Source organism: Magnolia sinica, chromosome 13 (genome assembly GCF_029962835.1).
Source record: "Magnolia sinica isolate HGM2019 chromosome 13, MsV1, whole genome shotgun sequence".
Lineage (NCBI taxonomy): Eukaryota > Viridiplantae > Streptophyta > Magnoliopsida > Magnoliales > Magnoliaceae > Magnolia > Magnolia sinica.
The window spans coordinates 11,049,771-11,069,072 of record NC_080585.1 but is presented as its reverse complement, the minus strand read 5'-3'; the positions used below and the strand labels follow the sequence as shown (position 1 = coordinate 11,069,072).

The 19,302-nt window shown below is 40.0% G+C and overlaps 1 non-coding gene across 1 annotated transcript; it reads right to left on the bottom strand.

Annotated features, from left to right (window-relative positions):
• Positions 1 to 14,693: 14,693 nt before the first annotated feature.
• LOC131224461 (small nucleolar RNA R71) lies at positions 14,694 to 14,800 on the bottom strand. Its single transcript, XR_009160944.1, has one exon. It is a non-coding gene; the product is annotated as a small nucleolar RNA R71 (small nucleolar RNA).
• Positions 14,801 to 19,302: the final 4,502 nt, after the last annotated feature.

Here is a 19,302-nt window from a genome sequence, read left to right as displayed (position 1 = left end):
GTAAAATGAGGCAAATCAAAATCTCGGATGGACCACAAAATAAGAAAACTATGGTGATTTGAGCACCCACCATTAAAAACTTCCTAGGGCCCACTGTAATGTTCATTTGTCATCCAACCTGTTGATAAGGCCGCATAGACTTGGATAAAGGTAAAACACAAATAACAATTTGATCTAAAACTTTTGTGACACTTGATAAATCTTTAATGGTGAAAATTCAATACTTATTGTGTGGTCCACGTGAGATTTAGATCTGCCTCATTTTTTAAACCATGCCCTGAAATGATCTAGTAGAATGGATGGACAACGTGGATATACAACACACACATCAAGGTGGACCCCATAGTCAAGGCTTCACTTGTTAATCTGCTGCCCTTGCCTCACTCAATCCACGCCCATTTTCTTAAACTCGGGCATACATGTACCTCGGATTTCCACCAATCAGTTAGATAGGGCCTCATTTTCGTGTAGATATTTTGCTTATAAGCCACTAAAAGTGGGCCCACGAAATGGACGACTTGATTCTAATAACATGTATGCCTTCACACGATAAATCCACAGACACTGACCTATCTATAAAAAAAAAAAGGCTAGTCCACAAGATGGAGCATTAGGTACACACCCGGCCTCACCTAAGATGGTGTGGCCCATGCCATCCATCAGTTTTGCCATATAATTTTAGGGCATGAGCCTAAAAATAAAGCAGATCCAAAATTCCGGTAGACCATATCATAGGAAATAGTGGTGGTTGCACCATAATAACCTGTTGATAAGGTGAGGCACAAACCGAATGAAATATATATATATAGGGAAAAGGTACTAAGCGCTCGACCTCACGAGTCCGTCCCATGAGGTTGAGCTGTGTGGGCCCCATCGTGATGTGTTTCGAACATCCAACCCATCAGTCAGATGCACCATTCCATCGTGGGCCTAGGTCTCAAACATCAAGTCAATCCGTGACTTGTATGGGCCACACCACATCCAGAAGTGGGGAGGGGCCATGCACCATTAAAACATTCAAAATCCATTTTTTGGACCCACCGAGATGTGGTTTGCAAATCCAGCCCATCCATTATGTGTGTCCCACTTGCATGAGGGTTCAGACCAAGTTTCAGCAGCATTCAAAACTCAAGTTGGCCCCACCAAGTGCTTTTATATGTTTTAAAGGTGTTTCACATGATTTTAGATGGTATGGCCCACCTGAGTTCCGGGCTGATTTTTGGGATATCCCATACTTTAGAGGGTACCCATCAAATTCACGGTGTTGATGGTCGACATGCATCACGGTGGGGCCCACACAGCTCGACCTCACGGGAGCTAATCGTGAGGTCGAGCGCATAGTACCTTTTCCCATATATATATATTAGCTTGATACAAAACTTTTGTGGCCCATTAATGGACAATCATCACTGTTGATGAGGTAACGCAAACCCGAATGAAATAAATAATAATAATATTACCTTATACAAAACTTTTATGGCCCATTAATGGACAATCAACACCGTTTCTTATGGTATGGTCCACCTGAGAATTGGATTTTCTTCTTTTTTTCAAGACATGCCATGAAAAAACCGGATGGACAACATAGGTATAAAATTCATACATCAAGGTGAGCTCCATAGTAAGGGTTGCACTGTCTTGGGTGAGGCCATAGCCTCACCTAATCTGCTCTGTCCACCTTGAAATTATTAGAAATAGAGTTGATGTATTGTTAAGTTATGATACGGTTGTTAGTTCCTTCAACACTTTGCACATGTAAATATTACATCCATGCAAAAATGTGGCCCACATCATGATTATTAGCTGATATGAAAATCAATGGAATCGCATACTACATTGTACCATTGGTTGTGCATTGATATTGATTTTGTTATTGCATCTGGTCATTGGGTGGGCTGCTCAAGCACACTGCCTAATTTTTATATGAGATGATCATCATGTGTGGTCCACCATTCATGAATTGGATATTCCATGCATGTGATATGTTGGTAGAAGAAAATTGCATAGCTAGTTTATCCATGGTTCCTCCTGTCTACTCAGCCTTAGCCATTCCCTCGAAAATGGATCATTGGTGATTCTAAGCCATCCAATTTTTTACCACACACGTGACCAACTTCGTTTGTAGGTGTTGGACAGATTGGGTCACACACTGTTATGAGAACCCACTTGACCAACGGTTCATCGCGGTCGACATCGTCATTTAAGCTTTTACTTTACATTGATTGTACTGGATTCTTATTCAGTTTAATAAGATTGACACTTATCTTTATATTTAATTTTTGTTATTTAAGTGCTTACTTTGTTAATAAATGCTACAAAGTTATTATTGTTGTAATAAAAGTCATTACATCTAAGGCAACAAGAACTCATTTGAAGCATTAAACCTTACATTCACAAATATTGTCTTGTTCATTGTTAATTAATGACTGAGTAGTCAGTTAATTTTCATAGATCTAGTTTTAACCTGACTATTTCGGCGAATAGGGTCACAAGGTGTCCAATTGAATTTGAGTTGCATGTTACTTTGGCATGGCCGATGCATATATACCCACACAAGTGTAATTAAAATCGAGCCATTCACTACATGTGTGGCTGACTATTTAAATTGAAGCCCAATAATTAAATGGTATGAAAATCAGGAGAACTCTGCGTCATGTCATTGGTTGTCTCTTAATATTGATTTTGATACGTGGACTTGCCTAATTTGCAGGGGAGGTGATCATCAAGTGTAGTCCACCATTCATGGATTGGATATTCCACAAGAAAAGTACATAGCTGCTCTATCCGATGGTTCCTCCTGTCCACTTGGCCAAGCTTGTTCCCTTGGAAATGGAGTGGATTAGGTGGGGCCCAGTCTCGCTTAAGATGGTATGACCCTTACCGCAGGGTCCACCTTGATGTATGTATTCTATATCCAAGCCATTCATCCATTTTACCATATCGTTGTAGCACGTTATCCTAAAAATAAACAAGATCCAAATCTTAGGTGGAACATACCTTAAGAAACAATGTTGATTCACCATTAAAAAGTTCTCATGGGCCACAAAAGTTTTAGATCAAGCTGATATTTGATTTTATTTTTTTCCTCGTCTAGATTGTTGGGACCTTATAGGTTAGATGGAAAATAAACATAGTGAAAAGATTATGATGGGCCTTAGGAATTTTTAACAATGGGACATTCAATCACCCTCCTTTCCTATAATATGGTCCACTTGAAATTTGGATATACTTCATTTTTTAGGATGGTTTCCTATAATATGGTCCATCTGTAACGCCCTGAAAATCGGGGGTCGAGCAAAGACTTAACTCCCGAGTTTCAATGCATCACTTATGCAACATAGATAAAGATGTTTGAATGTTGTCCATATTAGTGCATTAAATATGAGTGGAATTATACTAAAACAGCATATCATACTCCAGAGATAATTAAGCTAAGCAAGCGGAAGACTGAATTTAATATAAAAAGTATAGATACATGTTTCATAACCTCCACAGTATGATCATGTAGCTGAGCTGAATATATATACAAGTGTTGTTTCAAACTTACAAAATGCCAAAAAAATGTAAATGTTCAAGTAATCCAGTATCCCTGTAATCCCATCGAAGCAGAACAAGGTCAACGAGAACCCGCCTGATAGCTGAACATAGGAGAATTCTTCCTCCTCGTCCATGAAGTCCATTTCACCTGCATAGACTCCGTCATTACCTACATTTACAACAAAGTCTATGTGGTGTTTTAAAACACCGTCCCAGGTGGGAATGAGTAGCTAATTCAGTGGAACTATAAAGTAAAGGTTAACATGTTATCAATTCAGTCAAGCGGTAATGATAAAGCAGTACAACAATCATGTCATAAGTACTCTTATTAATGCAAGAATGGTATGCGAAAATGATATATGCCCTCGCCTACACTCCCTCAGCGACATTATCTCACGATCGTGCATGCAAACTCCCGGTAAATGTGCACTTCCTCGCCAAAGCACTGTGCAATGTAGATGCATGATCGTGTTAACCAAACTCTTATTTAGGCTTATTCATACAGCAGATTCGGAAAGCTAAGGTACCTCCCTTATATCATTACCCAAACAATGATCCATCTAAGGTCGTCAATCTCAGTCAATCACATATGATAGGCATGTTCCAGGTAGCCACGGAGAGGCTCGTCACCTCAGTACAGGCCTGGTTTATACTCGAGATCACTACGGAAAGGTTCGTCACCTTAACGTAGTCCTAGTGTATACTCGAGGTCACTACGGGAAAGGCTTGTCACCTTAACGTAGGCCGACAGCTCGAATACAGTGTCCCATACCACCGTATTCAGCTCATAAGTTTGGGTTGCTCATTGGTCACTACAGGGAGGCTCATTACCCCAGCGCAGGCCAACAGCTCGACCACGGTGTCCCATACCACCATGCCCAGCTCATGAGTCTTGGCGGATCGTGGTACCACGGTTACATGAGCTTTCATTGGTAAGTGGTACCTTAGATTCAAGCAGTTGCGTCCATACAAGTTAAGCATGCAATAGGCTAATCGGGTTACTTGACAAGTCCGATTAGTACGAGCATACATTGAATCAATCGACATGGAGCGCGTAAGCACTCTGTGTGGCCTAACCACTGTCGACAGTCAGTGTATGACACGGATTCCTCGAACGTGTCTAACATGGCAAAACTAGTTCGACCACTCGAATAGGAGCCATTACCGATTGCCTAGACTACATCATAGCCCCAATCACATCCAAAGCAGTAGCATTCACATGTGATAGTCAAAGACAGCATGTGATAACCAATCCAAATATAAATCTCATTTGAGCATTTTAACAAACACATAGTGCACATATCATCATACATAAGCATTTTATACATGGATCACTAAGCCTAATGTAAATTACATGGAGAAATCTATTCGAATAGCTAAGGCGATTGAGAATTTTATCTCAACACCTTTAATAAATACATTTCATCAAACAATTACTTATTCAGATAATTGATCAAACACTTAGACTATACATTACAATACACATGTAGTATATTAGTTATAACAAATATTATGGCAAATCCTTTCACAAAGGAGTTGCCACACATACAACGATCATATATTCTCAATTAAATAAGCATGGCAAGCACAAATCATAATTTTATATTCATTCAGACATTTCTACAAACACATAGAATGTATTATATTCAACATAGGTTATATATGTGTAACATACAGAAACATCGTAACTAAGCACATGTGATAGCAATCAAGTCAATCATAAATCATTAACTGACATTGAAAGCCTTGAAAACCATAACCTAAATGTTTATAGTCCGCACTTTTCATCGGAATACTCGATTTGAACTCGGTTCCAACACAATGTTCCCGAAAACGGAACAACGGTACCGAAATAGGTTAGCTATTTCGTCAATTATTCTATTTGGATCTCCAAATCGAGATTAGGATTAGGGTTTCTTACCCAAATTGTAACCGAAGACAATCGTGTAGCGATGGTGGGGAGGTGAATCAGCATGTGGAGTTATGGGAGAGAATCCCAGCAATGATGTCCCAAACTCTCTCTTCTCTCCTTACTCTTTTCCTCTCTTTTCTCTTTTCTCTCTCCTAGGATTTGGAGAAAAATGTATGGAATGGGAATGGGGTGGTTTAAGGGCTATTTATAAGCCCAGAACTGATGTCAATGGCCCCAGGGCCATGGTACACTTAGGTTATAGCCAAAGGGTGGCTGTTTTGGGCCAACAAAACCCATCTGGAGGTCCATTGCTCGCATACGGTCTGGAGCAAGTTCTCTGATAATGGATCTAAGCCAGGTTAAGATTTCGGTCCGATCGGATTTATGGATCGATTGTGGAGGACCCGTTTCAGTTTAACGGCTATCGTCACTCGATCAGGGCCACAAGTACACTGACATGTGTAAAAAAAATTTCCTGATCTAAAGGTATAGTTAGGTCAGAATCTGACGGTCTAAAGTCTTCAATTTCACCCGTGAACGAATGTCCCAATTCACTTAAGTTTTGGTTCACTTTGTAAAGATATTCGCGTTTCTCACACACTTCGCTCAGGGCTCAAGTTGTGCATTTCTGGATACTATTCAGGCTTAATTCCCGCAATGGTTATCAGGCCCAGTAAGGCGGTCATAACCGTATAGTTTCGCAGTAATCGGACTTTCGACGTGCAGTCTAGGTCCGATATGGAGTTTCAAGATGCTCTCGAGAGCAACTGGGTTTTGAGATTGATCTTAGATTTCTAGGTAATGTTGAGTTAGCGATTCTAATAGTTTTGAATTTTGTAGTTTATATGGAAAGTGGTTCAAGCGAAATTCATCGATTGTTTAGTTTAGTACTTAACTAAATTCCACCCTAATTACGATAGAATAAGGTCCTAAGGTAGTTCTATGAGTCTTTTTGACACTTTTAGTTAGTATATTATTTTAATTATTTTTTTTATAGTTCGTCATCAAGTCTACTTCATCTCTACCCAATTTCATTAGATTTCGTGTTATAGAAAAATTCTAAAAATTCTAGAAGTAGCAGATGTTTGGACTAATAATTTTTGGACAATTGTCACATCAACCTAGATTCAACTATATTAAAAATTTTATTATATTTTTCTGTTATTTTTTATATGAAATTAGACTTATCAAGCTTCAATCTGACTTTTGAATCACCTAAATCGGAGTTATAACGAGGGAGATATGACTTTTTGAAGTTGATCAAAAAGTGCAGAAAATTGCAGCGAGTGTCCACCGAATTTCGGTGCACTGGCGGTGCGCCGCCGACCGGGCGGTGGCGCCGCCCGCCCGCTTTGATGTTTAGTGGTGTTTTTGCCATGCGATGTTTGAAACGGGTGTATCTTACAAAATGGGATGAGTTATTTGACGTGCAATATATGATTTTGGGGTAAGAGAAGTTGATCTATCCAAATAACATATTTATTTTGTGAGATTTCATAAGGTTAATAGTAAAAAAAAACTCATTTTATTTATATATTTACTATTTATAGTAAATTTTAGTTTAAGTATTGTTCTTCATCATTTAAACTTTAGTATTAGTGTCTAATATGAAAGTACTTAGAAAAGTTTGAAGAATAAAGTGGTGAAAGATGAGATTTTGAAGAAAATGGGTTAAAAGGGGATTTTAAGACTTTAAGATTTAAGTTTTGAGAAGTCGATAAGGTGTCATGATAGACCCATTGCCCAAGGATGCCTAACTCCAATTTAGCAAAAATTCAGGACGTTACAATCTACCCCCCTTAAAAATAATTTCGTCCCCGAAATTGGCTAAGGTTAATAAGTAAAGATTTTATTATTTCTTTTGCATAAGTTTTATTGACTTCGAGTTTATATGCATGGTAGGGTGCATATATGCATGGTAGGGTGCATATATCTATACTAGTCTGACTCACTTTAGTCTTCCCTCCTTGAAACTGTTTTGCCCTGAAATTAGCTAAGGCTCCTATTAAGTTCGTATTTAACGAGCACACTGTAGATACACTAACCTTGGTTATTGTAATTCACCTCGTACTCATTGTTAGGCCTATTCTTTAATATGAATTGGTTTAATACTTGGACCCTAATTGCTTTTCGTCAATGACTTCATTATTGACATTCTAAGGAAGATTCAGACCGTATTCAGTGACCTATCCTTACGTATAGCCTAGATCAATTTCCTTCGATCCTGGCATAGTGAGGCAGGGGCCCACCACGCTTTTGCTACGCCACTTTGATCAAATGGATGTACAAACTGACTTAACTAGATTAGGCTCAAAATGTTCTATCCCCCTTAAAAATTGTTTCTACTCTCAAGGCTCAAGAATTTATGTCCTGATCCATATGTCGAAACAAAGTGTAATTTAGAACCTATCCTTGGCATGAAATGGGAAACAATCTCTCAATACATTGGTCTTCCTTTCATCAATGATGCGTACTATGACATTGGTACCTATGGTCATAGAAAGGAGCTAAAAATGTTGGTTGTTGTGGTTAATTTTAAGGACTGGTGTGAGTTTGTGGTAGGATACCTAATTCTACCAAAGAAAGGCTTTTACTACGGTCCCAACTTATCCTCTTTAATCATATCTAGTTTAATACTGTAGGATAATCTATACATTATTAGTACATAAGGAATTTGAAAAAATAAGTTAACAGGCAGACTATCTTTCTAAGTTCATATGCACAATATGTATGCCAGAATGGTTTGCGATTCGTGACCTAATTCTGAACTGTATGTTGCCCATTTGGGAAATTTCTTGGGCCTACAGAAAAAAATATCCCTATTGGCTATAGTTCTTAACACTTCTCAAAGGCAAAGTAATAAACTTTTGGTTGTAAGTGGTCTGGCCAACACGGAAGAAAAGTTGTGTAGTGGGTCTGAGCCGGATACATAGACCTTCTGCCTAGCTATGACAGAAAATTTGTCGTATCAGTTCTTAATTCTAGTTGATCCCGATCTTCTGCTTGATCAGAGCATTGAGTTCATTGGTAACTACTAGGATTGAGAATTCGATTCAAACTGCGAATACTTCGCTTATATATATAGTTTCTCTACTCCGTGTTCCCGATTGTAATAAGTCCTTGAGAAGACAATTCTAGGGGTTGTGTTGATTTGACCTAACGTTAAATCCATGGATATATAAGTTTTCTCTAAGCATGAATAGTTTCTAATCAAAACAAGCTTCCTAATAGTTATTAAATAAGCCTATAAGTATTAAGGGGACTCAACGAAGGAACGAGGTCTCACTCTAACTTAATCAAGACAACTAACTAAGTCTATATTTCAATTATCTTAGCATAATCGGTCTTTTACATTCCTTATTATAACCAGTATCCTAGTCTTAACTTGGGAGTAGGTGTAATCCAATAATTGTGATCCAAAGTTTACGCTCATACGCTAGATGATTTCATATCATTTCTAATACAACTAATTGTTTTATCACTTAGGGTCAAAGGTCGTCTGATTAGAATTGAGTTGCCCGAACTTGAATTTAACTGCGCTCGAGCACTTCACACATGACCATACCAGCTAAGGAGGTGCTCTGATTCATGTTATTAATTTATTAAATTTCCTAAACTGTCAGATTTTTTGAAATCTAGGAGTACCAACTTTAGGTCCCAAAACTCTAAATGTCCCAACATTTGGTGGTCATTGTTTATGGACTAAACTACAATGTTTAATCTCGCCCATCGGTAGAGACCTTTCTAACATAATTTAAGGGTCGAGATCCTGTTTCCACCTTCGATCGGCGCTTGCACTTGTCTCGGCACTTGTCCTTTTCCTAGAACGGCTTGGACGGCTAGGCCTGGCCTTATCCGGGGCCACTCTCTTCTTTCCCATAAGAGAAAGGAGTGTCGAGATCGAGAAGATGGCAGCGACTAGCTCAAAGAGAGCCATGGGGTTGGAAAAAGCTCGAAAATGAAGTGGATTTGAGGCTATGGGAAATATGAGACACAAAAAGAGGATTCTTGTGCTCCAATGGGTATGAAATAGGAAGATTAAGAGAAGTAAGAGATGGGTTTGTTGGTTTGGAAGGTTATGAGACACAAAAGAGGGCATTTGTGCTCAAATGTGGAGAAATAAGGAAGATGGAGAGTAGTAAGAGGTAGCTTTGAGGGAATGGTGGTAGATGGGTGTAAAATATGGAAGAAGGTGGAAGATTTGAAGGTTTTGAATGTATGGAAGAAGAGATTTGAGAGAGAAAAGAGGTTTTAGAGGGTTTGAGAGTGAAAAATGGAATTGGAGGGGTGTGGAATAGGTTAAAACAACCCAAATGGTGTTTTAGTGGGGTGTGGGGTGGTCCCACACGTGAACCAGGGCCCACATGTACGGTCGGACAGCGGTGCGCCACTGACCGAGCGGTGCCGCCACCCGGACTCTGGACATCCGGCGATGGTTCCGCCTGGGGGCGGTGTCCACCCCTCCCCAGGGTGCCGAAAACATGTGGGACCCCCTAGGTCCCTCGGGATTTTGTGGTTTGGGCCCCTAGGCCCGCACGGTCCGTTTTTTTTATGGTCCAATGTGCCTGTATTCGCGCCTTTTGGATCCGTTTCAGGTTTGAAATTCATCAACTAAAGACTCAAACTCGACGACTGACGGCCTAGAGGCGACATAGGTCGATTCACTTGATTGAAGATACGTCGTGGACTAAATTACAGTATTCGGTTTCGCATGTCAGCGAAACCTTGGGATCCTAATGTCGTTTCTAAATTCCATCACCCCCTTCCTAAGTCAGAGTGTGTCAGAGTGCGTCGTGTTACCCATAACCCAGGTCCAGTTTAATTCAAATCATGATCTGATACCATCTTGTAATGCCCTGAAAATCGGGGGGTCGAGCAGAGGCTCAACTCCCGAGTTCCAATGCATCACTTATGCAACATAGATAATGATGTTTGAATGTTGTCCATATTAGTATATTAAACATGAGTGGAATTATACTAAAATAGTATATCATACTCCAGAGATAATTAAGTTAAGCAAGCGGAAGACTGAATTTAATATAAAAAGTATAGATACGTGTTTCATAACCTCCACAGTATGATCATGTAGCTGGGCTGAATATATATATAAGTGTTGTTTCAAACTTACAAAATGCTAAAAAATGTAAATGTTCAACTAATCTAATATCCCTGTAATCCCATCGAAGCAGAACAAGGTCAACGAGGACCGGCCTGATAGCTGAACATAGGAGAATTATTCCTCCTCGTCCATGAAGTCCATTTCAGCTGCCTAGACTCCGCCATTACCTACATCTACAACAAAGTCTGGGTGGTCTTTTAAAATACTTTCCCAAGTGGGAATGAGTAGCTAATTCAGTGGAACTATAAAGTAAAGGTTAACATGTTATCAATTTAGTTAAGTGGTAATGATAAAGTAGTACAACAATCATGTCCTAAGTACTCTTGTTAATGCAAGAATGGTGTGCGAAAATGATATATGCCCACGCCTACACTCCCTCAGCGACATCATCTCACGATCGTGCATGCAACACTCCTGGTAAACGTGCGCTTCCTCGCCAAAGCACCGTGCAATGCGGATGCATGATCGTGTTAACCAAGTTCTTATTTAGGCTTATTCATACAGTAAATTCGAGAAGCTAAGGTACCTCCCTTATATCATTACCCAAACAATGATCCATCTAGGGTCGTCAATCTCAGTTAATCACATACGATAGGCATGTTCCAGGTCGCCACGGAGAGGCTCGTCACCTCAGCGCAGACCTAGTTTATACTCGAGGTCACTACGGAAAGGCTCGTCACCTTAACTGTTGAGGGTCAAATATTGCATATCAGACCCCATTTATTGCCTAGATTTACAAACTTGGTACTGTTTAATGGTCAATTTAATCGTGTTTGTGATGCAGGTTGTATTTACAAGCTTGGATTGAAACAGGGTACTAAAAGCATGGATTTAACACTCAGAATTCACCAAGGCAAGGGATGGACCCCAGGGGACCAAGATCGATGAATTTACACGCCAGAGATCCGAAAAAATCAAGAAACTGGAGCTTAAGTGGCCCAAAAGACGTCCAAAATGCAAGATCACAGGGTTCCCACCATCCGTTCAGATCGAAACTTCATACATGGCCTGAGGACCATAAATTAACCGTACACGTCGAATTTCATCTGTTTAATCCCCGTGAAAGTGTCCCAACGAATAGATCAGCCCTAAAATCTTGATTTGGGGCCCTCCTGATATCTGCATATGCCTCAATTTTGGTCTCAACCCCTTAAATTAAATAAGGAAAGGGATGGATGGAGCAGATTTACCATAAGCATCACGATCAGATCCGACTTAGGTTGCATGTGTGTATAGCACACGTACACGCGCGTAACACTGGATCACAAATCCAGTCAAAGCACTAAGACCCGAGCTCTCCTTCTTCAAATTGAATTTCTGCCAGCGTCCGCACGCTATCCGGCACGTGATCTCTGTGGGCCACCATCATGGTCCGGATGACTGATCTGGACCGTCCATGAGAATCACGAGGGCCATATCACTCATGCCTAGGTGGCAAAGTTTCAAAAGGTCCCGGAGATCCATTTTTGATCGTCCAAAAGCAAGATGGACGGTGAATGGATCTGGTACAATGGGCCATGCAGAATTTGAAGAAAACCCACCCTTCCTGACCAGTTTTTCGTCAGGAATCCAATGAACGAAGTGGATTTCTTTGAAGACATCATTATGGGGCCCACCGAACACGTCAGCGCAACCTGCGTAAGGTTTATGCGCGTCCGAAAAATCTAGATTTTTCGTGGAGTTGCGTGACCCAGAACGTGATCGGATCAGCGATCCGAACCGTCCAATGGAAGCCCCAGCCAGGCTTGACCCTAGCCATGATAGCAGATACGGTAATCGGGACGATCAACGTCCGGATCTTCAGTCCAAACGTAGCTTTTTATGCGTTTCCTACTGCGAGAAACAGAGTTTACGCAGGAAACCTTTTCTGCGTAAAGGGCTGCGTAAAAGAGGAGTTCGGAACTGCTTCTTGAGGGGTCCAGTGCCTATAAAAAGAGGAGAAGGATTCAATTGCTAGGGGATTAAAAAAAGACGTGTGGGCATTCAGTGCTGGACGTGGAGCTGTTTAACAATTTTTTTTCTCCTCCTTGTCCTGATTTTATGTTTTGAGAGGTGAGTTAAATCATGATCATGATTAGCTAAACCTCTTAGCTAGGGCTAAGAGGTGAAGCCTGTAGCGTGTGGGAGACTTTCGCTATGCCTTCTGTTTAGACTGAATTGATGTTGATTTTGGTTTTAATTAAGGGATTGTTTTTTTTTTTAAAGTTTTTAATGGTCTGTTGTGACTAAAATTACAATGGGTCTACGATGACTTTGAGCATGTTCCTTTCCTTTTATGTGTATGACGTCAGGAAGCCCTGTTGTTCACTATCGTCTCCTGGGCATGGTTGGATGGCGGTACCCTTCTTAACCTTCATACATTGATTGATTGGTTGGTAATTAGTTTAATTCTGTTGTTTGCTTTGTCTCCTGGGCATGGTTTGGTGATGGAATCCATTCTAAATTCATATACCTTTCATCTCTTTAAAATTATATCAGAGGAAGTTCAGTTTAATTTCCATGATTCTTGAAGCAGGCATAAGATCTCCCTGATCTCTACAAGTGGATCCTCTGAATCCCTGGTTTCTTTCTTCTGAATTCCTTAAGTTTTAGAGTAATATTTCACTATTATTCCTCAAAAATCATTCGATTTAGATTTCATCTTAGTCTAATTTTAATTCTACCTAGTTTCAGATAACGTACAGGTTTCAGTCCCTTGGGATTCGACCTCAGTCTCACTGAGTTTATTACTACATCACAACCCTATACTTGGGGAGTGAACAAGTTTTTGGTGCCGTTGCCGGGGACTGATAGTTGCGATTCTCTAAAATTAATCAGGTTTAGAATTAGTTTAAGATTAGAATTTGACTAACTTTAGTTTTAGACTTTTATTTGATTTCTAGAACTAACTTGTTTTCCTGTTTTGTAGGATCCTGACATAAGTTTCTAAATTGGTAATTCCTTCCTAATTTCTCTACTTTTTCTACTTTTAAAATTAGGGTTTGAATTTTAGAAATTTTCTAATTCTAGTATTTTCCTATTTGTAGGAAATAGTTTATTTTTAGAAACTTTCCTCTTTTGTTTTTAGAAACTAGGTTAGTTATTTTCCTTTTTAGAAACTAACTTTCTATTTTTTTTAGTAACTTTCTAATTCTAACTCTTTTAGAATCTAACTTTATTTCCTAATTTATTTTTAGAAATTTTCTACTTGTAGACTTTTTGTTTAAAAACTAACTTTCCTATTTTATAGGCCTTTAAGATAGAAATTTCTAATTTGGTAAGTTCTTTCTCTACTTTCAATTTTTCAGATCTCTTTTAGTAACTAGTTTAGGACTTTCCTAATTTATTTTAGAAATTTCCACTTTCTTTTAAGGAATTTCTTCTTTTAGAAACTGGTTTGTTTCTTCCTTTTTAAGGATTTTATAATTCTAGACCTTCTCTTTAGAAACTGACTTGTTTTGTTTTCTTTTGCAGGTGTTGTTACTTAGGGCTTTCAATTTGGTAACTTCTTTCCAACTCTCTCTTTTTCTAGATTTTCTTTTTCTTTCTCAGGATTAGGTTTCGAATTTGATTGAGGGCTGCGAGTGTTTCATGCCCAAGTGGGCCCGTGACAACACTCGACGTCTCTTGATTGAAGGAGGATTGGTTGAGGGGTTGACTATCCATCGCAGGACTAGACACCACTCGAAATCCCCTGAGTTAATTGAAGTGATGGCTGAAAACCAACCTCTTCCCCAACCTAGGGTGGAGGACATTCAGGATGAGAATGAGGTGTATCAAGCACCCCTGCCACATACTTTACAAGATTATTTACAACCAGCGGGGGTGAGTACGCCCTCATGCATGATTTTTTCTTAAAATACAGGACATATGGACATCAAGCCAGGGGTTATCCAACTCCTTCCTAAGTTCCATGGGCTTGAATCTGAAGAACCATATCTACATTTGAAAGAGTTTGATGAGATCAAAGCCACTTTATATTTTCAAAATGTGTCTGAGGACACAGTCAGGCTGAGACTCTTTCCTTTTTCCTTAAACGAGAAGGTTAAGACGTGGTTACATTCACTGCGTCCTAGATCCATTGGCACATGGAATGATATGCAAAGGGAATTTATAAAGAAATTCTTTCCACATCATAAAACGATTACCCTTAAAAAAGCAATCATGAACTTCACCCAAAAGGAGGATGAAACATTTTACCAATGTTGGGAAAGGTTCAAGGATTTGGTCAGTTCATGCCCACAACACGGCTTTGAAACGTGGCGCATTATAAATTTTTTCTATGATGGACTGACATCTTCCATGCGCCAAATGGTCGAGACAATGTATAATGGAGAATTCATAAATAAAAATGTTGACAAGGTATGGGATTACCTCGATAGTCTTGCTAAAAAAACACAATCATGGGACTATTACCCAAACTCGAACACCACGTCTAGGCCGACTCAATTAAAGGAGAAAAGTGGATTGTATCTCTTGAAAGAAGAGGATGATCTCAAGTGTAAAGTCACTACGCTAATAAGGAAAGTTGAAGCCATGGAAGAAAAGAAGGATAAGGTTAATGAAAGTGTTTGCGGCATCTGTGATTGCAACATTCATACAACTGAAAATTATCCTACAATACCTGCCTTTCGAGAAGTGTTGAATGAACAATCCAATGCCGTAAATAATTATAAAAGACCTTTCAATGGAACAACCTCTAATACATACAATCATGGTTAGAAAAATCATCCAAACTTTAGTTGGAGAAATGGACAAACTGCTACCCCTCAAAGTTTCTTCAATCAAAATCCAAATCAGGGAAAAACTCAAGAAGAACCGGTTTAAAATTCCATACAAGAGCTGACCCATGCAATGCGAGACTTTATGCAAAAGATGGATTCACGTATGACGGTTATAGAAAAGGGGATGCTTCCTGCACAATCGCTCTCCAATCCTAAACCGCAATATGAGATAAGTGATCCCAGCTCTTCAAATCAAATGGGGCACGCTAAATCCATCACCACTCTTAGGAGTGGGAAGATCATTGATAAAACCCTTCCGGTTAGGCCCGAAAAGCCTCAAGAACCAGAAGAGGACAACAATAATGGATCTAGTGAGGCCCCATAAAAATTAGAACCGGAACTTCTAGAAAAGCCAGTTGCTCCATTTCCCCAACGGTTGGTTGCACCAAAACCTCTCTCTAACTCTCAAGATATCCTAGAGGTGTTGAAACAAGTGAAAGTCAACATTTCTCTACTTGATGTCGTAAAACAAATACCTTCATATGCCAAATTCCTGAAAGACTTATGCACGACCAAACGACGACAGAGTATTCAAAAGAAGATCTTCTTGACCGAGAAAGTGAGTGTCATCCTAAAGCAAGACGTGCCACAGAAATTCAAAGATCTCGGTAGCCCAACCATATCATGTGTAAATGGGGACCATCGAATTGATCATGCACTTCTTGACTTAGGAGCGAGCGTCAATCTGATTCCCTACTCGGTATACAAATAGTTAGGTTTGGGTGAATTAAAACCCACCCTAACCACACTACAACTTGCTGATCGCTCTGTTCGTATACCAAGAGGGATAATTGAGGATGTATTGGTCTAAGTTGATAGATTTTACTACCCTGTAGATTTTATCATCCTGGACACCGAACCCATCAATAACATGAGCACTCAGATTTCCGTTATTCTTGGTCGCCCATTCCTTGCCACTTCAAACGCAATTATTAATTGCAGGAATGGTGTCTGACTATGTCCTTTGGGAATATGACATTGGAGTCAAACATCTTTTTCAATAACGGCAGAAACCTAGAGGATGATGACGATTTCCACGACATTAACATGATTGACTCTTTAGTAGAAGATACGACACCTCTGACCTTATCCTCTAACCCTCTAGAGACGTGCCTGGCCCACTCCCATGATTTTGATGATGACATGATTGGGGAGACGTGTGCCTTGCTTGATACTACACCGGTACTTGAAGTTAACCGGTGGAGGCCACAATTTGAAGAGTTGCCCCAAACTGATGTAGTGCCTCTACCGTCTAACCTCAAGCCACCAAAGCTTGACCTAAAACCTTTACCCTCTGATTTGAAATATGTCTATTTAGGTCAAGATGAGACATACCCGGTGGTGATCTCTGACCACCTGGAGAAAGAACATGAGAGTATGCTCATATCTACTCTCATTGAGCATAAGGGAGCCCTTGGATGGACGATAGCGGACCTCAAAGGAATCAACCCATCGATTTGTACTCACTGCATTTATCTTGAGGATAATACTAAGATCGCTCGGCAATCACAATGTAGACTAAATCCAAACATGAGGAAAGTGGTTAAGGCCGGGGTTCTTAAACTATTAGATGTGGGTATCATATACCCCATGTCCGATAGTCAATGGGTGAGTCTAACTCAGGTAGTTCCTAAGAAGTCCGGGATCACCATCGTAGCCAATGCTAATAATGAACTCGTGCCAACTAGAGTTATTACTGGTTGGAGAATGTGCATTGACTACAGGAAGCTGAATACCGTCATGAGGAAGGACCACTTTCCTTTGCCCTTCATTGATCAAATTTGGAAAGGCTAGCTGGTCATTCCTATTACTGTTTCCTTGACGGGTATTCGGGCTACAATCAGATTGAAATCGCCTCTGAGGACCATGAAAAGACTACATTTACATGTCCCCACGGCACCTTTGCCTACAGAAGGATGCCATTCGGATTATGTAATGCCCCTGTCACCTTTCAACGATGTATGATGAGTATCTTTTCTGACATGGTGGAGAAATATCTAGAGGTCTTCATGGATGATTTCTCTGTTTTCAGTTTATCTTTCAGCGAGTGCTTAGAGAGTCTTAAATGTGTGCTGAAAAGATGTGAAGAGAAGAACTTGGTACTTAATTGGGAGAAGTGTCATTTCATGGTTCATAAGGAAATTGTCCTTGGACATATTATCTCGTCCAAAGGAATCGAGGTGGATAAGGTAAAAATCAATCTTATCTCTAACCTACCTCCACCCAAGAACATTAGAGATGTGCGATCCTTCTTAGGACACACAGGGTTTTATAGACGATTCATAAAGAACTTTAGTCTCCTCTCTCGTCCCTTATGTAATCTTCTACAAAAGGATGCACCATACGAGTGGACTGAGCAATGCCAGGAGGCTTTCACCAAGCTTAAGGGCATGTTAACCACTGCACCTATCATGCAACCACCCTATTGGAGCCTTCCTTTTGAGCTTTTGTGCGACGCCTCTGATTATGCTCTTGGAGCGGTTCTAAGCCAGAGAAAAGATAAGAGGCCCTACATCATTCATTACGCAAGTAGAACTTTAAATTCTGCCCAAGTGAACTACTCGACTACGGAAAAGGAACTCCTGGCTGTAGTGTTCACTTTAGATAAATTTAGGTCCTACTTGATCGAATCTAAGATCATTATCTACACAGATCATGCGGCACTTAAGTATCTTCTTTCTAAGAATGATTCTAAGCCCCGCCTGATACGATGGATCCTTCTACTCCAAGAATTTGATTTGAAAATGAAAGATAAAAAGGGAGTAGAGAACGTAGTGGCCGATCATCTGTCTCGCCTTAATACCTCTGATTCCCCTGAGGCGACCCATATCAATGACATGTTCCCTGATGAACAACTGTTCAGAGTCTCCCATTCGCCTTGGTTCGCTGATATTGCCAATTATCTTGCCACAGGTTCCATACCGACATATTGGACTGCACAAGATAAGAAGAAATTCTTTACCAAGGTACGCAACTTTTTCTGGGACGATCCATATTTATTTAAATATTGCCCAGACCAAATCTCGAGGAGATGTGTGTCAAACGATGAGCACCAGAGTGTCATCTCCTTCTGTCACTCACAGGCCTGTGGTGGTCACTTTTCTGCTAAAAAGACCACGGACAAGATTTTACAGTGTGGCTTTTATTGGCCCACTATGTTCAGGGACACTCATGAGTTTTGAAAGGCTTGTGAGCGTTGTAAAAAATTAGGAGCATTATCCCGTCGAAATATGATGCCTTTGAATCACATCCTTATCATAGAAGCATTTGACTGCTGGGGCATCGATTTCATGGGACCATTCCCCCAATCATTTGAAAATTTGTATATTTTGCTCGCCGTAGATTATGTCACTAAATGGGTCGAAGCAATTCCGTACCAAAATAATGACCATCGCACGGTCATTAAATTCTTAAAAGAGAACATCCTTTCGCGGTTCGGGATGCCTCAAGCCATCATTAGTGGTGGGGGCTCACACTTTTGTAATAGACCATTCGAGAGCTTAATGAAGAAATACGGTATCTCTCATAAGGTGAGCACCCCATACCATCCACAAACAAGTGGACAAGCTGAGATTTTTAATAGGGAGATCAAACATATCCTAGAGAAAACGGTTAACCCTGATCGTAAGGATTGGTCAATCCGATTGACCGAAGCCTTATGGGCATACCGTACTGCTTTTAAAACCCCTATTGGAACGTCTCCCTTTAGACTTGTCTATGGAAAAGCTTGTCACTTGCCTGTGGAGTTGGAACATAAAGCGTACTGGGCGATCAAAAATCTGAATTTCAATCTAGACAACGCTGGCTCGCTACGTAAACTTCAATTAAATGAACTTAAAGAAATCCGGAACAATACGTACGAGAACTCGAGAATTTACAAAGACAGAATGAAGGCGTTTCATGACCAACGTATTCTACGGAAATCATTCACACCTAGTCAAAAAGTCCTTTTGTATAATTCTCGATTACAT